Source organism: Leptonychotes weddellii, chromosome 7 (genome assembly GCF_054177405.1).
Source record: "Leptonychotes weddellii isolate Sample4059 chromosome 7, ASM5417740v2, whole genome shotgun sequence".
In the NCBI taxonomy this organism is placed as follows: domain Eukaryota; kingdom Metazoa; phylum Chordata; class Mammalia; order Carnivora; family Phocidae; genus Leptonychotes; species Leptonychotes weddellii.
Genome location: NC_138375.1, coordinates 31,779,798 through 31,803,234, shown reverse-complemented (window position 1 = coordinate 31,803,234; position 23,437 = coordinate 31,779,798). Strand labels below are relative to the sequence as shown.

At 37.9% G+C, this 23,437-nt stretch overlaps 1 long non-coding RNA gene across 1 annotated transcript in view; it reads right to left on the bottom strand.

Annotated features, from left to right (window-relative positions):
• LOC145722574 (uncharacterized) overlaps window positions 1-23,437 on the bottom strand; it is a 365,423-nt gene that overhangs the window by 138,339 nt on the left and 203,647 nt on the right. The window lies entirely within an intron of this gene.

Below are 23,437 nucleotides of genomic sequence, written 5' to 3'. Positions count from 1 at the left end.
AACACAGGGCAGTGTAAGGATGTCAGGATTCATTAAGGAAAACAGTTAATAGTTCAGGTTGCGTGGGGATACAGAATTGATGAAAAATCCATTGGAAAGAAGGCTGGAAAATCAGGTCCAATCAGGAATTGTCCTGAAATAAGGCTACAGAGTTCACATTATATACAGAAAATGTTAAAAGATTTTAAAGCAGAAATTATAATATATACTTACCTACATTATGTAATATAAAATATATTAAATATATTTATATATTTATTAGATGTGATAAGAAGGTATGATTGTGGGGACCACTAAAGGCTGGAGCATGGAGCTCCGAAATAGTCCAAATAAAATGTATTGAGTATTCAACCTCAGGTGGCACCCATAGGACGGATAATCAAGAAGATGACAAAAGTAGTCATAACTGAGTAGCATTCTTGCCCTAAGTTTAAGGGGATAAGAAAGAAAAGTCTGTTGAGTTCATGTCAACAAACTTTATGAAGAACTTTCTAAAGGTGTAAGAAGTTATACTTAATATGAATTTAGCCTTTGAGGAGCCTCTGGCAACAAAATCATTATTACAATACAAAGTGGGGAAGCCCATGACTAGCAAGTAATGCTGGAGTCATAGGGAAATCAGCAAAGCAGCAAGGGCAGGTATGGGTGACATGCTCGTACTTCCCCAGAGGGACCGACAGTAAGCCAGGGAGAAGGGCTTACTAGGCAGAGAGAAAAAGGCAGGAATAAAGGATTTCGAGAATCAAGAAACTGTTCAAAATCACACAGGGTTTCAGTTTCTCCACATCCTAACACTTCCTACTTTGTTGTTTGTTTGTTTGTTTGTTTGTTTGTTTTATAATAGCCACCTAATGGGTGTGGAGTGATAGCTTCTTGTGGCTGCAGATATATTTTTAAACCTGCAAGATTTTCTGAAAAAATAAGTGACTCTTCCCCCAAGTCCCTGGTGCATTATGGATGCTTTCTTCCTGGTTCTTCTCATTTGCTCTTTTCTGAGCATACCACAGGGCTCTGCATTACTTGCATGGCATTTCATTTCATCTTGTATTATAGTTCATCACAAATGTCAATGTATCATTTTGAATTGCTAATTTCTTGTGAGCAGGAATTACATCATTTTTTTCCTCCACATGCCACAAAAGAGAATCAGTAAGACAGAGTAAATCTAAACAGACAAATTACCATCAGAGAGACAGAGAATTTTTCTAACGTATAAATGTAGAGCCAACAATTAACCAAGATGAAATGAAAGTAAGCTAAAATAGTCACTAAGGATACTCTAACTTACCCACCAATAAATAAATAGTCTTTTTTTTTTTCAACTATATTCTTATGTCAGGACCTCCTACCACACTGATTGCTTTAAATTGTTGACCTTCCATTGTCCTCTAACACTTCTCTGAAAATTATACAGGTGTGTCTACCTGATTTTCAATTTTGTTTTCCACTGAGAAAATAATGTTTAAACTTAACACTTTATAGCCAGTTAAACTTTTACCTCATTCATCACTTTCAGACATTTGCAAAATTATCCTGAAAATGTTATCCTGAAGTTATATTCCCTGAAACCAAAACCTGAGAAGAGAATCTCACCTTTGTAACACAACCCTTGTTTTCCCGTTTTTGCCTTCCCTAGTACCGATTTTCCCACGGGCCTAATCTAGTTTGAGAGCTGTTCTGAGAAAGACAGGAATAACATTACCAGCCAGAGCCCAAGATATCAATCAGGATGGGAATTAGGCCTGTCACAGACTTGAACTGCTAGGCCATTCTAAGCTCTCTCTCTATGTACCCACCAGTCCCAGGAAGCATCATGACTAGGGCTCACCTTGGCATATGTTTAAGCCCAGAACCAGTACTCTTCACTCACTCATTGGCCCACTGGACTTTGGTCTTCAAGTCCCTTCCATGGTGACTTCAGATAGTATGTCTGTTCCCCAGGTCACTTTATAAAACTGAACCCTGTGCACTGTTTACATCTTCTCTAGAGCTAGACCACCCTGGCAGATTTTCTACCACATAATGACATCTCAAATTGGCCACCTTCCCATCCTACTTCTAGATGAAGGTTTTTAATGCTTTTCTGCTCAGCCTCCTAGTCCTAGACTTCCACAGATTTACTTGGTGAGCTCCTTTGCTATACCTTGTTCTACCCAATCCCTCTTGACAAAACTTTTCTCTAGAATTGGGTCTGAATTCTAGCCTTAAGCTTTCTTGCCCTCCTACCATAGGTAACAATAAGAGCAGGGGGGAAAATGCATTCTCCATACAGAAAATCCCATGTATTTTTGAGCTGTTAATGCAACTTGTCTCTAGTAAGATAAGATTCATGTAAATGTGAATATTCTTCCAAATCAATCATCTCAAGTTTTTACTTGGGGGAAGAAAAAGGCATTAAAATGAATAAAGATATCCGCATCCTTCATGAGTCCAACATCATCTGCAATACCCACCGACATACATAGTTACTAGTATTTTCCAGATCTTAGTAAGTCTTTGCAAACCTAAGTTTGGATAGCTATACATACACTAATTTGGCTTAGAAGGACTAATTTTAAAAGTCTGTGGCCATTTTTATAGACCCTATTACTTAAAACGGATCTTGTGTATCTTGTAGAGATCTGGCAAAAGCAGGCTTTGACAGGACACAAGACAAAAACTTAGAAAGTTCTGGGAAGCAGTACTCAACTAGAAATAAAAACAATCACTTCAGAGAAAGGCTGGAAGAAGGAAGTAAGGGAATACATTGGAATGAATACTTAACTGTCTTTCCTGTACTTTTCTTAAAGTGATTAATTTTTAGTATGAAGCCCTTCTCTCGTCTACAGTGCCTACCTGATCTTAGAGTACTAACAGGCTGGACTGCCAATCGATAGCTTTTCCAAGTCAAATAACACAGGCATAATAGCGTACATAGCACATTGTTAGGACAAAAGTTACCTCTTCTTCCAATGCTGACCAACCACAGATAGCTGGCATGTGTCCAGAGCTCAGCCTTGGGGCCCCAGAGGGTAAATCAGATTGTGAAGTGTTAAAGCTCAACAGGCTACTGTGAAGGTGGAGAAAGAGGTGCCCGAATCAGGACCACCAGCTGGGGGTTAGTGGGAAGACATGACTACAGACCATGAAGTCTATAAAGCCCCTCAAGATTAAGTCCCTGGTTAATGGAGTTAAGGGTACCACCATCCATTCCTATCAAGTCACAAACACCTGGATAGAAAATCCTAAAAGCAATAGCCCACCAAGGAAAAGAAAATATTACCATGTAAAATCCTTTAAGGGGAAAACGGTCCCTTTCCTCCCACCCCAGACACCAGAGGCAGAGATAGGGGAGGGAATGGGAGCAAAGGTGCAGACTGAAAAAGATGAGCACACGCATGCCAAGCCAATAGTCTGGCCTCTGCTGATGGCGGATGTGGGGCAGAGTGGGAGAAGAAAGAAGCTTTGAAGCACAGGAGCTAGGAATAAGAATCTGTAATGTTTCAGGTCCTGAAAGTGAGACTTTAGGGAATCAAACTGGGATGTCATTAGGAAGCCGACCACCTAACAGAAAACGCAGTCAGACTTGAGACTACAGTGGTATCGGGGGGTGGGGGGGGTCCACATTTATAGCCCAGTGAGTTGAGACTGCTCAAAATGGTTACAGTAACTCATTTTCTATAGATCATCATCAATAGGTAAAAATATGGCAAATGTCTAAAAGAATTTTCTAGCCTATACCTTTGGATGTGCTCAGGCAGTTTCAGAAAGGGGGGAGTCCCTTCTATGTTACACTTCCAGGGAAGTCTTCTTCCTAAAGCTATTCTAATGCTTTGGAACTCCATTAGCAGGGCAATGTCTTCATGAAGTTGAAAATCTTTTATAAATGGTAAATGCCTCTATACTACTCCTAAGACATCATCACAATTTCAGGTTCCCCACTCTAAATGAGTAGGCCTTATTTTAGTCAACAACCTTACAATTTCTAGTCTTTCCTGCTAACCTACATGAACACAATGTAAAAAAAAAAAAAATTTCATGTGGTTTTCCTTTTTAGTAAATCCTTTTACCCCTGAGCATGCACTTTGTACCTATACCTTCAAAAGGTCAACAGGACCAAACATGTCAATAAAACTCCAAATAACTTCTATACTGGATGCAATACAAAGTTAACACATTGGTTCAGCAGAGATTTTGATTACATTGATGTTTCCAAAAGGCAACAGCGTGTTGCAGTGCCATGTATAAGAAGACACTGGGTATATCCAGTTAGGTAAGAATTAGGATCTTGGGGGGTTGACAGGGTGAGTGAATGGTAATTATGAATTTCTCTGTGTTCTAGCATTTGATGGAAGAAACACATCTCGCAAGAGGGTAACAGTCAACACTCTCAGGAACTACAGGAACACTCTGGAAGTGGGACAACATCGAAAGCATGTAGGAAATTTGAGAGAGAGTGCCAAAGAGACGGCTGTGGTCGATAAAATGTACAGAATGGAAACAGATTTGCAAGCACAACAGTCACACTTTACCTTAAAGATGTTTTCTGTCAATAACTGGTCACCATAAAGATGTGCTGTTACCATTGCATTAAAATAGAGAACCCGGCACCCAGAATTACTTTGGAGGGAGGAAGAGGGAAGCCCTTGCCCCAGAAGAAGAAAATGTCGCAACTTTCAATAGCATCCTAAGCCAAATATTCACAAAAAGCTCTCTTGCCAAGAAAAAAAATACTTTCCCAATTTGTTTCTTTTGCTGTGTTTTGCTTTGAATTTTAAAAGTTCTTTTTTGTTTTGTTTTAAAGGGCAAACTCATAAATATTTACAGAGATCTTACTAAGCAGAAAGAGATTAGAAAATGTTTTTGAATGAATGCAACATGTTTCATGTATATTGAATTATACAATCAATTTTATATTAAGGAGAAAGAACTTACAAATCACAAAATACAATCTACTTTATGAGACAACATCTTAAATGATATGAGCAGTTAAGATAAATCCGAAGTGTTTTGTATTCGTTATGGTTCAAGTTAGATTTAATAAACACACTGGCACCTAAGACAGTGAGCAAAAACTATACAGTAGTATTAAATGTCACTAAGTAAAAATACTAATAGTTAATAGTAAGTCTTTATTTCAAGATTTTAATTTAAACATACCACACATACTGCTAACCATTTAAAATCCTGTTTATTACAGGGTCTTATAAAACCTGCTTTTCTCTTTTCTTATATGTCCAAGATTAGAGGAAAAGTTTATCAATTACCACTTCACAAATACATAAAATTGAATCATACTTGTGTTTTATTGGATAGTGATAATTTGTGCAAAAACCGCATTTGTGTTTTACTGAAAAACAAGATGGTTTCTACAAAAAAAAAAAATACTTTCACTTTAGTCATTAAAAGCTTCCTTGCAACAGTGTCACCACAGAGCCATTTAAATTGGTTGTTTCTGATAGTCTTATTCATTAAGAAATACTCAGTGGGGAAAACAGACTTTTAAAAACTGATTCTTTGAAGATGGTTTATACTTAAATAGGCTCCATCCCCAAATTACAGAAATATTTAAATAAATACTGAGTAAACTCAGTTTGTTCCATTCTCTTACACACTGTATCATTTCTCCTAGAAACTTAGTAGCCCCAGATTTAACCATCACACAGATAATTAAGGAAGCCCTTAGCCACCAAGGGTGAAAAGCTATGAGTTTTGTGATTCATCAAAGTTCAGCTATAAATTGGGCATGAGAAATACTCTTATCACCCATGTAAAATTTTAGGTACAATCTCAAAGATGATATACATCTCCTCGGTCTTTGGTTTACTGACAAGCTTACAACTTGTGAAGTGCTTCATAGACCCTAACAAGAAAAGCAAAACGGAAAAGGTACTAACAAAAAGAAGCTTCCACTACCCTGCCCAAAATACTGCATTTCCTTTTAATAAAACAGTAAGAAAATTAACCAAGTCAGCTTATATCTATAGGCCAGAGGCGTTCGGAAAGGAGTTATCTATGTTTTGTCCTTAATTTGCAGGAAATATGGAGAAATTGATCACTAATAACCCATTCATTTATCAAATATTAATCAAGGGTTCTTTAGAAAATAAAAGTTACCACAGTATAGATTATCTTTCTGAAAATACAGCTGCAATGACAAATGCTTACTTGCTTTTCTTCATATCCTAAGAGATTATATGTTCTCACAAAAACTTCAGAAAACACCAGTCTCCATAACGGCTTTAAGAAATCCAGCATTGGGGCACCTGGGTAGTACAGTCCAGTCGAGCATCTGACTCTTGGTTTTGGCTCAGGTCGTGATCTCGGGGTCATGGGATCGAGCCCCACATCAGGCTCCACACTCAGCACGGAGTCTGCTTGGGACTCTCTCCCTCTACCCCTCTATCCCCCACCACCCTGTGCTTGCACACAATCTCTCGCTCTCTAAAATAAATAATTCTTTAAAAAAAGAAAAAGAAATCCAGAATTAAGGTAATTGTTTGGATACTAAGAAAAGCATGACAGTTTCCCTTGATAAATAGAAAACTCTGATGAAAATGAAAACTGTGAATTCCCCAAAATCTCCTAGAGCTCTTCCCCTTTTCTAAGGTCTGGTAGGTAGAATTCCATAATTTAGATCACTCTTAAGTGTGAGAAAAGTAAATCATGTTTTATGTATCTAAAGGTCAATACTTACATGATTAAAATACATTTTCAATACATCGTATTAAGGATTATCTTAAGGTTAGAGTTAAGGTAAGAATTAGAGTTAGAATTTATATAGCACTGTGATTTTTACACAAATTCTAAATAGGTCAAATAGAGGCTTTTAATAAACATAAGTTAAATGTGTACTCTCTAGCAAGCCACCACTAGTTAATAACTCCCATCTTATACTTAAAATTACATTGAGTAGGGGCACCTGGGTGGCTCAGTTGGTTAGGGAGCTCTTTTTTTTTTTTTTTAATTTATCATCTTAACCATTTTTTTTAAGATTTTATTTATTTATTTGAGAGAGAGAATGAGATAGAGAGCATAAGAGGGAGGAGGGTCAGAGGGAGAAGCAGACTCGCTGCCGAGCAGGGAGCCTGATGTGGGACTCGATCCCGGGACTCCAGGATCATGACCTGAGCCGAAGGCAGTTGCTTAACCAACTGAGCCACCCAGGCGCCCCTAGGGAGCTAACTCTTGATTTAAGCTCAGGTCATGATCTCAGGGTCCTGAGATTAAACCCCGCCTGGGGCTCCAAACTCAGCGTGGAGTCTGCTTGTCCCTCTCCCTCCCCATCTGCCTCTGCCCCTCGCTGCCCCCAACCCCCAACAGCCTCCCACACTCTCTCCAGCACACACACTCTCTCTCAAATAAATAAAATCTTTAAAGATAAAATTATTAAAAAAAAACACATTTGCCATAGAAGTTGTTGAACAAAAATTAGAAAGAAAATAATGAAAATATAATGAGAACTCTAAAACACAGTGCGGTTATTTGGAAAAAGAGAAACTGGGGAATTAAGACTATTTAATCCTAATTTTCCTATAAATTCTTTGGTACAGTACCTTAACCTGTTTTTTATTTTCCTTAGCAATAAGACAAGTATATATATAAATATCACCTTTTTTAGTAGGGTTGTATGAAATATAAACAATTTTGTTTCCAATCATCTTAAAAGTAACTTAAAAATGAGATGATAATTGTTTTGACATGAATATCAATCAAAAGGATATAAGAGATGCACTGACAAAATTCAATGCTCTAATAAATAACCTCTGATAAGAAGTTCTAAATTCAGGTTCAAAGGTAGAAATTATCTCAAACACACAGCACTGTTCTATCCAGTTCTCTTAATATTTTCAATTCCCATTTCAAAATCCCTGTCCATATTTAGGATTCTCAGTTTGGTATCAAAGTCTGACCTTGGCTATAAAGTCATTATTTTTATTGTCTTGGAAAACATCCATGTGCAAAAAGAAAAACAAAATGTTATAATTCATACTTATTCTTTCTAAGCACTGCCCAAATTCAGAATTGCTCCCTATTTCCTTGTTCAGCACTTTCCTGTTGACAAGGATGTTGTTAATTCAAAGGTTCCAAAATCATAATTTTTAATCAAACATCCCAAAATCAAAATGCTAAATTTCTTTTAAATGTTTTCTTTCCCAGAAAGGTTATAATTGCTTTAAAAATAGGATTTAAAAAAAGTACAAACCTTAACAGTCTATTAAAAAAATATATCTTAAATATTAATTAGCATTAAATAGGCTCTTCATTGAAGGGGGGGTTAGGGAGAGAAAGCCAGGGAGGCAAAGTGTTCAGGAATGTCTGCTGAAAGAATGATTAGTTAGGAGAAGTTCCCTACAGGCTCCTAGTTGGAGTGAGAGGCAATTCCCATCTTCCTACACTCTCCTCTGGAAGATCCCTGGTGAGCTACCATGGACTAGGATCAAAACCCCATAATCATTACCTAGCAACTGTAATTTCTCTCCACAAAGTCAGAGAGAAGAAGAAGTACTGTATAGAATCTAGAGAATTACTCTAGTATTTAAGGAAGGGAGAGACAAAGCTAAGTAAAAAAGCACCACTGTTAAACATCCACTTGGGCGGGGCGGGTCTTCAGAAGTCATGAATAAACCTAGGCATCTTGACTTATTAAGTTCCAAAGTTGGGGGAGAAAGTCAGACCATTTTATTTCGGGTATGAAATTTAAGTAGGAAATAGAAATTTAGTGTAAGTATAAAGTATGTAGTTGTACCTAAACTTATACATTTAAATATTGCTAGGTTATGCTAATGCTCATCAATAAGTGTGCTTTTCTATTACAAAACTGTTTTACTGCCATTATAATTAGTAGAATTAATAGAATTAGTTTCTTAAATCCAAGATGAAAGTGTCCCATAGAAAACTAGACCACCAACACATCCTGCTAGAGCATGAAGATGTGCCGCTCAGACTCCCTTTCAAGAAGGACCTCTTTATCCAGTGCCAACGAGTACAGTAAGCTGCCAACCTAGGGGGTGTCAGCTCTTTCGTGTCTGCCTCAGTTTTTGCACCCAGGTCATGCCCTTCTCAAGATACCATCAGCCAATGACTGAGCAAGACCATGGTAAAGAGCCTAGCCACAGAGTACACAACACAAGACTCCTCCAAACCTAGCAATCTCTGCTCCAGGTTTCCCATTGGGCTGAGAGACTTGTCAGATCTGCATCACAATCCTACCCACTGACTGCCTGCCAATTCCATCTTCTCCCTTTTCCTTTCAAAATGTTAACCCCCAGTAAACCTTTTGCATCTCAACTCAGGCTCAGCATCTGCTCCTCAGAGAATCCAAGTCACAGAGTAGATGATTCATGGTCCAAGACACAGACAGTAAGAGGATGTACTGGGGCTGGACAACTTATCAGCCAGAGGGCAATAAGGGCCCATTCCGGGTGGTGTGCATGGAACAGGTAGTCCCTTCTCAAAGCATGTTCCCAACGGCTAAACTTTGGAAATGTGTACTTGTAGAAAAGGGCACTCTGGCCAGTGTGATAGGATTCAGGGGTATGAAAAGTGAAGAGGGACAATACATGCAAGGCCAGTGGAAGTAGCTGATAGTTAAAAAAAAATTACATGGACCCCTCTAAGGGGTTATGAAAGGTGAAGACAGCTAAACAACTGAAAGCAAAATGGAAAGGCCATAGGGCCTCTTTGGCATTTTATAAAAAGACCTTTATTTCCTTTTTTTCTGAAGTGGGAGAACAGGAAAAGCTAAAGACCAAACTCAGGATTTAATACAAAGAGTCTCCCAATTTCAAAAAAGATTGAATGCTCAGCTGAGCTAGATGATACCAAGATTAGGACCCTGGTGGGAAAACCTGAGGCCTGGACACATGAAATGGAAGTGACCATCTACGTGGAAGCCTGTGAAGATTCTCTCTCTAGACTACTCTTAAATTGAGAACCTACAAAGGTGATCTAGACCTCCCTATTAAGATTTAGCACTTTTCTCATGTAAGAATAATCTGTAGAACCCCCCTGCCCTGCTAAGCAACAAGAGCCCCTACTCAGGATCTGCCCTCACCTCCTCTTACACCAGGTCACCAATAAATAGGATTAAGTTGCAGCAATAATACAGCCAGGGCAAGCTGGGCCTGAGAAACAGGGACTATATCCAAAAAGACAAGCAAGAATCAGTCAGCATATATTAACAGGGATGGATAATATCTACTGACTCAATTTTGAGGATGCTTAACCAAGGAGGCTGCACCATAGGCCTGGAGTTATTATTAACTGATGTAGGGAGACAGTCTTAGGATATAGGATTAATGCTCTGGCAAGGACCCTAGGAGATGGTATAAATTAGCAGTTAGGGTGGCTCCTAGTACCCTGGAGAAACTGATGGCTCATGCTGAGCAAGGCTGAACAGCCTGCATTACCACAGCAGATGGTATAGAAAAGGAATAAAAGGTTTATGGAGTCAGGTACATTGGCACAGCTATATTATGGAAGGCCTGACAACCCACCCAAGGATTCTATGCCATGAGAAGACCCAGAGGGCACACCATTCACCAAAGCCATCAGGAATGTGCTGATGAGAGAAGCACCATCGTTTATTAAGAAGTTCATAATGGCTCTCCTCTACAGACCAGAGTTGATGGTAGGAGAGGCCATAACAGAATGTGGTTCACTGATAGCAATGAAGATGATGGGTTCTGATGCAGAGGAGACTAGGTGAGGGTACTTAACCACAGAAGCCAGTGTTGCAATCAATATAACAAATGGCAAGGTCAAATGGCTACATATATTTCAACAAATGGCACTGAAACAATTAAATATCCATATGCAAAATAAAGAATCTCAACCTTACCTCACACCGTAAACAAAGGCTAACTCAAAGTGGATCAAAGGCTAGATGCAAAAGCTATAATTAAAACTGTAAAACTTCTAGAAGAAGGTCACAAGGTTCTCAGGATGGCACGCACTAATGATGAAGCAAGCCTCTGGTACAAGGGTCCAGCCATGCCTGTCCAACTGGGGACTCCTCTAGTGAGCAATCCTTGCTCCCCAGTTCCCATGGTGCTGGCAGAGACTTTGTCAGATCGGCCTCATGCTAAGAGCTCCCATTGTGCAGCCCCACTTTTGCCCCTTTCCTTTCATGGGTGCTACCGATAAATCTTTTGCCCTCCTAACTTCATCTCAGTATCTGCTTCCTATTTTCTTATTTTTAAAAAACAAGTTTCCTCGGGGCGCCTGAGTGGCTCAGTCGGTTAAGCGACTGCCTTCGGCTCAGGTCATGATCCTGGAGTCCTGAGATCGAGTCCCGCATCGGGCTCCCTGCTCGGCAGGGAGTCTGCTTCTCCCTCTGACCCTCCTCCCTCTCATGCTCTCTGTCTCTCATTCTCTCTCTCGCAAATAAATAAAATCTTAAAAAAAAACAAAACAAGTTCCCTCTTTCAAGAAGTGCTACAAACGTTCCCGCTTCTGCATGTAAAGAGCTTGGAAGTCACCACTCCACCTAACAACAGGTAAAAAGCTGAAAAGACTGAAAAAAAAAAATCAACTTTTCTTGGATCCGTAAGAGAGGGGAAGACACAGAACAAACCAACTGCCCCCAAGATTGGAGAGACAAAGAAACAAATACATAGTCACAACTTACCAGAGCAGAAATATGCAAGCAGAAACCTCCACAGAAACCCGTGCCAGGAAAGGAAAATCCTGTTTAACCAACAAATTGCTGGTGGCTCAGTATGGCCAACTCAGAGAGTAAAAAACTCCAGGGAGACCCAATCATAGCGAGGCACCACAACACTGTGATGTTTACCTCCAGGAGCTTAACCAAGTCCCCACAGTAAGTACCAGAGAAAAATCCCCTTGCGCTTCCAGCAGGGGAGGGTAGAAGGAACCATTCTGAAATACATGAGCACACGCTGGTCTTCTTAATAAAGCCACTCACAGGGGAAACCGGTTAACCAGAGCCCAGATGCACCACAGTGGGGCTATTATCAGATCCTAACTTCCCTGGGAGAAGGGAAATGCCCAACTCCAGCTTTCTCTAGCTTTCCACATGGGAAAAGGAAAATGCCCAACTCCAGCCCACTCTGCCATCCTGGCTCACCTAAGGGAGGGGGAAAAAAACTGAGAAACTTTTGTAAAGTTCACAGTCTAGCATGGGATAAAAACTGAGACCTAATCATAGGACTAGAAAATGCTTTCCCTCCCCCTACACTTCTCCACCACATTATTAAAGGCCTATTTGCAGTAGCTCCTTTTACCTGATACAACATGTCTGACTATAAGGGAAAAAAATCACAAGGCATACCAAAAGGCAAAAACAGAATTTGAAGAGAGAAAGCAAGCATCAGGACCAGACATGGCAGGGATGCTGGAATTACAGACTGCGAATTTAAAACAACTATAATTAATGTGCTAAGGCTCCAATGGATAAAGTAGACAGCATGCAGGAAAAAATAAGCAATGTAAGCAGAGAAATGGAAATCCTAACAAAGAACCAAAAAGAAATGCTAGGGTTAAAAATCCCCATAGCTGAAATGAAGAACACCTTTGATGGGCTCATTAGTAGACTGGACACAGCTGATAAAGACTGCACTGGAGGATATATCAATAGAATCTTTGAAAACTAAAAACCAAAGAGAACAAAGACCAAAAAAAAACTAAAAAACGCAAGAATAGAATATCCAAAGACTGTGTGGGATAAGTACAAAATATGTAACATACATGTAATGGGAATACCAAGAAGAGAAGAGGAAAGGAACAGAAGAAATATATGAAGCAACAGTGACCGAGAATTTCCCCCAAATTAATGTCAGAAATCAAATCACAAATCCATGAAATTCAGAGAACACTAAGCAAGACAAATGCCAAAAGAAACCCCAAACAAACAAAATACCCTATATCTAGACATAGCATTTCCAAACTACAGAAAATCAAAAATAAAAAATCCTAAAAGAAGCTAGAGGACAGAAACACTTTATAGAGAAACAAAGCTAAGAATCATATCTGACTTCTTCAAACGTGCAAGCAAGAAGAGAGAGGAGTAAAATGCTTAAGGTGTTAAGAGAAAAAAGCCACTAACCTAGAATTCTGTACCCTGCAAAATTATCTTTCAGAAGAGAAGGAAAAATAAAGACTTCCTCATACAAACAAAATTGAGGAATTTGTTGCCAATAGACTTGACTTGCAAGAAATAAAGAAGTTCTTTAGAGAGAATAAAGAACTTACGTAAATCAAGTTCTACATTAAGGCAGAACATCAAAGAAGGAATAAGTCTAGGTAAAATAAAAACTTATTTTTCTTACTCTTATCTAATAGTAACAGTTTGTTCAAAGTAATAATACTAACAATGTATCTGATTATGCATACTTATGTGTAAATCTTATGTATGCTTATATAGGTATGCTTATTTAGGTAGGCTTATATATAAGTGAAATGAATGACAACAGTGATACAGGGATGACAGGGAGGAATTAGGATAGTTTTGTTATTATAAGGTACTCACATTACCCATGAAGTGGTATAGTGTTATCTGAAAATGAACTAGAAGTGGCTGTAAATATATATTGCGAACTCTAGGGCAACCACTTAAAAAGTAAAAAAAAAAAGTGTAACTGATATGTAAGAAAGGAAAGAAAATGGAATCATATAAAATGCTCACTTAAAACCACAAAAGGCAGAAAATGAGTGGAAAATAAAAATAGAACAATAGCAACAAACAAAAAACAGTAATGAATATGTAAATATTAATCTAACTATATCAGCAATCACTTTACACATCAATGGTCTAAATGCACCAACTGAAAGACAGAGATTGTCAGAGCTGACCAAAAACCATACTATATAATTCCAACTATATGACATTCTGAAAAGGCAAAACTATGGAGGCAGTAAAAAGATCAGTGGTTGCCAGGGTTTGTGGGGGAGGGATGAATAGGCAGAACAGGAGGATTTTTAAGGCAGTAAAGATACTCTGTATGATACCACAATGATGGGTACATGTCATTACACATTTGTCCAAACCCACAGAATATACAACACCAAGAGTTAACCATAATGTAAACTATGGACTTTGGGTCAATGCAGATTCATAAATTGTAAGCTGTGTATGTGGGGGGACAGGGAGTACATGGGAAATCTCTGTACTTTCCTCTCAATTTTCCTGTGAACCTAAAGCTGCTCTAAAAAAAGTCTTAATTTTTTTAAAAAATGCTAGAAATTCTGCATCTTGAATCCTGTTCTTAAAATTACAAGTAAATTAACATATTAAAGTTGCTGAGAATTCTTCCCAAAAAAAAATCTGTTGAACTTCATTTACTCAGCACTTCCTAAAATAATTTGACCTTGAACACCTTTTTCTCCTAATACCCATAACATCCCACAGAAGTAATGGTCTATGGAACACGCTTTGGGAAATACAAACCAAGTAGCAGTTTACCAAATTCCAAATGCGGCCCTTAAGAAAAAATAAACAATCTCTTAAAACTTATCCTGCAATTGCAAATCTATAAAATAAAAGCACTGCATGAAAATAAATTAGAAATTTACAGTTAACTAATTTTAATTTGTTGCATCCTTGAAAATGTTTGAAAAAGTATTGAGATCAAAATTTTCCAATTTTTTACAAGTATTTGCATCAGGAATTTTCAAAAATAGAACAGCCAATATCTTAGATGCTCATATTTTTTTAAGTTAATTCACTTCTGGGTTATTCAAATGGTGGACAAACACTTTTCAGGCTATGCTCAAGTTACATCTCTCAGTCAAAGAAGGTTCCTCACAACCCAGCCAGACCTTATTAGCCTAATTTCTGACTGCTTCACCACAGACCTTTCCTCTTAGTCCCCGGCCACCAAACATTCTGGATCTAACTTCTAAGGTCCTACAGTACATTTTCTCATACTTTGTGCACATAGTCTATTTAACATTTTCTTGTGCATATTTCTTTTCCTGAAGCAGATTATCAGCCTCTCAAGGATTAGAAGAAAGCCCTATGCATCTCTATAACCTCAGTAGCTAAGATGGTGCATGATATGATGACTTCCCTTTCCCTGTCTGAGTTATCAATCTCGATTTGTCTATTCTTACATTCATATCAAAAATCTACTTGAGATCATTGCTGTATGTAAGCTCAGAAGCCAAATAATACACAACTTCATTGCCTTTTTTTAAATCCATCTTTCATCTGGGCTGCATAGGATGAACCAATATTCTTTTCCCTCTATAGGCAGTATAAGTGCCTTCCAGATCACAGATGGACACAGTCATATGTTCTCCTAAGATATATCCAACCAAAGCCCCATACCCACATGCAACTGCGGGGGACACAGTCTTTACATAAAATAAGTAAAGAAAATTCAAAATATTAGATAAAAACTAGAGTGACCATATAATTCATAATCCAAACCAGGACATGGCTGAAAGTTAAGGAGACTATTAATCATTAAACCAGGACAACACACACAAACTAGTAATGTCCCAGTAAACCCCCTCAACCCATTCTATCTACTCTCTATTCTATTTCTGTAACAAGTTTGTTACAGAAATTGCACGTCATTCTTTCGACACTTATTCAATGCCTGCTCTGTGCCAGATACTTTGCTAGGCATTGAGATACAAAAAATACATATATATATACAAGGCAAATACAGTCCTTGCCTTTTTGGAAGAAAAAGAAATAGGGGAACAAACATATAACTAAAATAATTACAAATTGTGATTTTAAATACTTAAAAGGAAAAAAAAATAACTGTGGAAGAGAAAGGAACTACTGGAGAGAAGCGTTCACAAAAGACCTCTCTGGAGTGGTGACATTTGAACTGTGACTTGAAAGCTGAATCAGATTAGCTATGGGCGTGGCTGGGAGAAGGAAAAGTAGGGAAGAATTCCAAACTCAGAGAACAGCATGTGCAAAGGCCCTGAAAGGGGAAAGTTTAGCTTAAGTGAGAAAATGAAGAAGACTTGTTTCCTTATAGTTTAGCAGAGAAAAGAATACGTGTCTGGGGCAAACTGGAGAGGTCAGAAGTCTTGCATTCCTGCCATTCTAGAATTCCTTCCATTCTAGAATTCTCGGGGAATAGGAAAGTAGAATCTTAACTGTCAATGCACAGAGCAGGGTGAATTTATTAAGCATTTCCTCTATTGCCCCCCTTAGCATAAGGCCACCCAAAGAGGTAAATTAAGTCAAAGAAGAAGAAAGGATAGTAAAATTTGATAAAGCCAACTGTGTTCATTTCCTCTTCTAACATCAGGACATAACGAGGAAGGTGGAAAAGGAATAGCCTTTTCTCTGACAGCAGCAGAACAGGAATAGGACTACTCTTTCCACACGACAAGCTTCCTCAATGGGTGTCACTATGTTTTCCTCTACAAAATTGGGAGCTGATATCTCTTTCTTCTGCATCTTCAAAAGTCCTTCAGGATCATGCCTTTTCCAAGTGACCACAGCATGGGGAAAATTCTAGACAACTTACACAGTACTTTTAAGTTTGAATAAGATGTAAAATTAAGATTGCACAATTACACTCAGGGAAGCAGAATGCATTTCTTCTACCAAAAGTTGGATGCATACTTCTGAGTGTCAGGGGTTTTATCGAGAACAAAGGGAAGCACAAATCCAGGGAAGGAATTAGAGGTCAGAGTAAAGCCATTTTCAAATGTAAAAAAATAAACAATATTAAGCCTAAACATGAATTAATTTTAAAAGAAAAGAGACTCCAGCATAATTTGGGGGTTCAGGAAAACTTTGAGCTTTATTCTAGTGTTTTGGGTTCAGCAAAATACATTTTGCCAAATGCTTTCCCCCTTAATTCAGAAAAGGCATGCATATTTCAAAGGAAATTTAATCCATATGTTTCTGATTCATTTACACTTAATTCATCAAAATGTTGTTTTGTAAGAGTTATTTGGTGTCCAAGAAGTCTTATAAGACTCTTCTCTTTGAACCAGAAAGCCTTGCGTTGCCAGGACTAAATGAAACTTCATATGCAAAAAGAGTAGGACCTGGTGTTCCTCTAGGAAGTTTTGCCCATAAACTAGACTCTACTCCTAGAGTGTTGAGGTTAAGAGTAACAGGTAATGCTGAGAATTAGCAGGGAGCATTTAGCTAGATAAAAAGAAAACTCCCAAACAACACTCTCCAGTGAAACAAACTCATCATTCTGTTGAGAAGCAAGGTTTTTTTCTTCATTTTTTATTATGGAAAACCATTCCAGTGTTTCAACAAGAAAATGAAGGACTTTGGTCCTTAGCATGGAATGTTATACTTAGTTATTAACCATGAATAAATATGTTATTTTATAAAACAAGAGGGAAAGTGTATTTCCTCTGGTATTCCAAGCATTCTGTTACACAAATTGTGAGCTTCCTCAATGCCTTCATGTACTTCACTACTTGTTTTGGGCCTCGAGAATGCTTTCCTTAAATCTAATTGATGTTCACATTTTCTACTAACCGGTAGACTTTTTCTCTTTGGGCATGTACTTACAGAATTGGTTCTTCTGTCTTCCTTTTTTTTTTTTTCAATAAGCATGCAAAGTCTCTACATTTAAAGACATATTATCCTGTGATGCATTTACTGTGCTTGTTAACTTGATTGTGCATACATTATGGCAACAGTTCAAAACATCTTTTCCAATGATCCAAATAACATGATACAGTTACAGCGCTATCCCTTGATAGATGTGGGAAAGCCCACAGTCTCTTGAATGACAATGAGACACAGGGATCTAAAAATACAGACCTCAGACTTAAAATGACTATGAGGATTTCCTATGATCAAAACCACAGAATAGTTCAGTGAAAATAACTTGAGTAAAATATTAAAAAGTAACAAAAGCAGTTGCTGTTAATGTTTTAACTAATCAATTTAAACGAAAAAAAGTGATTTGAAAAAGTACACTATAGATTTGTATTATTTGATAATACTGATCATGAGTCTTCATAAGCAATATTATCTAGTGATATAATGTTTTTTTTAAGTAATCCAACATGGGGCTCGAACTTTTGACCCCAAAATCAAGAGTCACATGCTCCAACTGAGCCAGCCGGGTTCCCCACAAGTGCTATAATTTTTAACTCTTCTTTTAAATCTAAAATATTAGTGCTATATAACTTAAATAAATCTCAATTTTGAAAAAAAAAATTCCCAATTATCGGCACAAAAATTTTGCTGAATGCAGACTACACATTAAAGACAAAGACTGATGAATACTGGAATGTATTGAGAGCCAACAGTTTTTTCTAAAGGGTTGAGCTGTATAATGCAAAGTATAAGATTTGAAACTTATAGAATTGGCTTATCTCTTACTGTTAATTACATTTAGAGAAAGAGGCATCTACAAAGAGAACCTGGATCAGGTCCCAGCTCTACCATTTAGGAACTGTTCACTTAGGCATTGTTGTTTTTGTGTGTGTGTGTGTGTGTGTGTGTGTGTGTGTGTTTTCATTCTCTATCAGCCAGGTTCCTTATCCTTAAGATGGGTAAAATAGTATTTTAATCTCAAAGAGCAGAGTAGTAAATACATGTGCATTAAAGTAATACTAGCTGTTACAACAAATAACCAAATTATAACAACTTGAACATGACCAAAATTTATTTCTCATACACATACAATCCTATATAGGTTTTCTTGATTGTCAGAGGGCTCTACTTCAATCAGGGATATTGGAACCAAGGCTCTTTAAATCTTGTAACCCCACCCTTTTTAACACATCACTTCTAAGTTTGTCATGCTTTCCTCATCAAGCCCACAGAAAAGGAAAGGGCACAGAGCATCACATGTGGGAAGACTTTATGGTCTAGACCTAGAAGTGGTACACCTCACTACTATTCCATTGGCAAAAACTAATTCACATGGCCACACCTAATTACAAATGAGTACGGAAATGTACTAGTTGGGTTCCCAGGCAGAAGAGGAAACAGGATGAGAGAAAACTAGCCGCTCTTTGCCACATGTAAAGTGCATAGCACTCTTCCTTTCATGTAATAAGTACTCAACAAATGTTGGCTATCTTTCTGGTATCACCATTATTAACAAAGTTTCTCCTAAGCGAAAACATTTAGCTTAGAAGACACGAGCCTCACTGACAGGGCAGGTGAATACATATTTTTCTGCATACATTATATGGCTCAGAGAAACCCATATATGTTCAAAATTAAAATACAATAGCAAAATGATTTTGAGAAGAAGTTTTACTCTTAATGGCTAGATAGATATATCAAATAGGGTTCTAAACAAAAGACTATATATATTCTTTAATATTACTATGGTAATAAAAAGAGTCAAGCAGGCTTTTTCAGGATTCAAATGTTCAAAGAGCCACACTTAGTGGATTAGAATAAAATCCTTAGACAGTGGCATTTCAAACACCATTATAGCAAACCCCAAGCTGCTGTCCAAATTCCTTTGCTGCATTATCTTCCTGTTGCAAAGCATACAGCTTCCATGGTATACAAGCTGCAAGTTGTTTTTGTTGTCTGCCGAGTTCCCATAGTATTAATGTTTTCTATCATGGAATAAAGCCTATGCAGTCCACCAATATCTTCAAGTACAGATTTAAAGCTATACATATTTTTCTTCAAGTGAAGACTTAAACTATACCTATCTCTCCAGGGCAATATGGGAAACTCCTGAAAGATCACTCCTTTCTTCCTAAAGAAATTACTTTTTGAAAACTTTGAGTAAAAGGAAAGTTCAAGATTTTTCAGGGTCTGTCTGGTTCTAATGGTAAAGCATTGCCAATCCAAGGGACAGATTTCAGCAGCTTTAAAAAGAGTTTGTTAATTAAAATCACCCTTCACTTAACTTGCCTCTTTTTCTGTCTCTTTAGTTGGCCCAACTTGTCCATTAGTATAATATTAAACAAATGAAAACAAAAAAATGAAGCGAGGTTCTTTCTATGCATATTTCTAAGACCAGGCAGTGTATGCTCCAAAACCATGTCCATAGAGCCAAAACTGTTGAGAAAATAAAGCAGCTTTTTCGCTGAATGAAAACTACTTGAATCCAATGCTTGTTTTACGTACCCAAAACGATTCATACCCTTGCCGTTTAAAAAGTAATAGCAGGGGGTGGGAGGATGGGTTAGCCTGGTGATGGGTATTGAGGAGGGCACATTCTGCATGGAGCATTGGGTGTTATGCACAAACAATGAATCATGGAACACTACATCTAAAACTAATGATGTAATGTATGGGGATTAACATAAGAATAAAAAAATTAAAAAAAAAAAAGTAATAGCAAAACAGACACTACTAAAATGCAATGCTCCTTTCCACATACAAGGCTTTGACGGGGCCACTGAAACATACCCAGGAAAGCCAGCTACCTCTTATTCCCATCAGAAAATGCCTAAGGAGGCCTCACATTACTTTCCCCCAATAACTTGTTAACCTTGGAAAGCAAAGCTTACTGAATGTCCCCAACAACCTTGGCTTTCTGATCATGTGATCAGAGAAAGAAATACACTCTGGCTTTCATTAGTTTGAGGACATCTGCAAGGAGAACTTACGACACAAAACAATCCCGGTCGCTGATCTTGTTCTCTCATCTGGACCAAAGAGTGTTAGTGTCAACAATCACAGTAAACAGCATGGGGAGAGCTAACATAAACATTTCAGAACTCATAAGCTTAATATCATTGTTCAGAAGTTGGACCAAACTATGACTAACTCTTCTGCACTCGAGACCGCAGGCTAGAGACTGACTTCGATATATTTCCAGAAAGAAAGTGTATCCAAACCTGCGCACTGGGAGAAAAGTAAACATTCCCGGCATTGGAAGTAGACGTGGCAACAGGTATCAGGGGGTGATTTATGCAGAATGCAGGACAAGAGGCCGTAACGCCTGTAGCAGGTGGGAGACATTCTGTGGGCCCCACTGTTGTTCAAGTCAAGTCATACAAGTAGATACTGTTTATTTCTGCAGTGGCAGTTCAGCTCGAGCTCCTCTGGCCACAGTTTTTAAAATAGCTCCATGCCATTCCTATTATGCGCGGGCTTTCTTTAGACCCAGGGCAAGACAATGGAAAAACCAATCTAAACAAAAACAAATGGAAACTACTTTGGGTTTACTTTATAAACATGTCAGCCATGAGGTAGGTCATTACCATCAAATAAGGGGATAATTTGCTGGGTCACGATGCCCAAGTGAGAATTTCGATGTCATTTATAAGATCATAACATTCTTTCTGGATGTTTTTGTCATCCCTATTTCTATGCAGCCAAAGATACTTTTGAGCTTCATGTTTATTCCCAGGGCTAACCCCATGATAAAGAGACTACACTGAATGGTACCTACTCTATCGCATCTACAATGGAATGCTTACCATCGCTGGACTGAATTGAAATGATTAGGCCCTAGCCCTCTCTATTTACAGACTTTCTAAGTTAGAAAAATAGGAATGCTCTCTCTTTTTATGATTACATTTGGGCAGCCCTTTACGATTTCTCACTGGCTTGTCATTATTGCCGATAGCACCCTTCAGAGGTAGACCAACAGAAATATGGCCCATATTTGGCAGATAAGACAACAGGAGGCAGTGACAGAGTTGGGATTTGAACCCAGGGCATCGAATGCTATACACTCTTTCCACTACACCATGTTATTTCTACATAAATGTAAGGAGCTGAATTATAACAATCCCTCATTATAAAATGGACTCTGAAAATCACTAAATAATTTATTAAAGGTCATCTTGCTAGTGAATGGCAAAGGTAGGATTTGACACCTGAATATTTCTGAGTCCAGAGCCCAGGCTTTTGGTACCAGCTGCACTGCCTTCACTCTAAAGTTTGGCAGCCAAAGACTCTAAAGTTTGCACTTAAAACTAGCTAAATAAGAACCTATCAGAATTTTTTATACTTCCTCAGCATCTTGTTCAGCTCATTATCTCATTCTAGATCTTTTCGTCTGTCCGTCCTTAGATCTATAATAAGATTTCTGGATAGCTCTTTTTTTTTTTTTTTAATTGTCCTCAGCCTTATGAAGGCCACATTGAACTAGTATGTGCTGAGCTAGTTCTGCGTCTTATATTATGTGGCTATTTAATTCCCTTCTTAGTTCTTGGTCTGAAAAGTCAACTGAGAAGTATTTACTAAGTGCTAACTGTGGGCCAAGCACTACGTTACACATTGCAAGGTATAAAAAAGAAAATCAAAAGACATTAAATCACCTTCAAGGAGCTTATAGTCCAGCTAGAAATACATGATTCTAAATGATAGCAGAAAACATCTACATGCTCAACACAAAAACACTTAAAAAGTATAAAACACTCAAACAAGAGAAAGATGTTTGGAACCTCTAAGGTCCTAAGTAATAACATTGCAATAGTTCCTATAACATTTTGTCTGTCTCCATCTGAACATGGATCTTTTGATTATAAAGGACAGAAGCAACTCAGATTAGGTTAGGGAATTTATTTGTTCACATTTATAAAAATTCTCTACAAATTCATCATAACTTGCAATCCTAGCTCAAAAGAAAAGTCTCAGTGAAAACGGTTATCTATGTCATATGCACTTTTTGTGAAGAATAAACACAGGCTTAATTTTAGTTTCATCAAAAGTTTTTCAATATGTAACTATGCAATTGAATATATAGTGAAAAAGAAATGACTGTTTTCCTTTCTTTTTTTTTTTTTTTTTCCTGAACGGAGATTTTATATTTGCTCATTGAAAGGCCCTAAAATAGGTATAGGAACCTCTAGGGCCTCTAGCTACTGTGGTTCTTAGCTGTAGTCCATGAGAATAATCTAAGGCTCTCTTTTTTTTTTTCTTGGGTTTTTTTTTTATTATTATTATGTTATGTTAATCACCATACATTACATCATTAGTTTTTGATGTAGTGTTCCATGATTCATTGTTTGCATATAACACCCAGTGCTCCATGCAGTACGTGCCCTCTTTAATACCCATCACCGGGCTAACCCATCCTTTTAAAAGGAAATCAGTGCCTCCTTCTCTCCCCTCAGCACAACACCAATTCAATCAGAAACCAGGGAATTGGGGCTTAGACAAGAGTATTTCCTATGCGCAATGAGGACTTAAAACCCTATGACCCAGCAATTGCACTACTGGGTATTTACCCCAAAGACACAGATGTAGTGAAAAGAAGGGCCATATGCACCCCAATGTTCATAGCAGCAATGTCCGCAATAGCTAAACTGTGGAAAGAGCCGAGATGCCCTTCAACAGATGAATAGATAAAGAAGATGTGGTCCATATATACAATGGAATATTACTCAGCCCTCAGAAAGGATGAATACCCACCTTTTACATCAACATGGATGGGACTGGAGGAGATTATGCTAAATGAAATAAGTCAAGCAGAGAAAGTCAATTATCATATGGTTTCACTTATTTGTGGAACATAAGGAATAGCATGGAAGACATTAGGAGAAGGAAGGGAAAAATGGGGGGGAATTGGAGGGAGAGATGAACCATGAGAGACTATGGACTCTGAGAAACAAA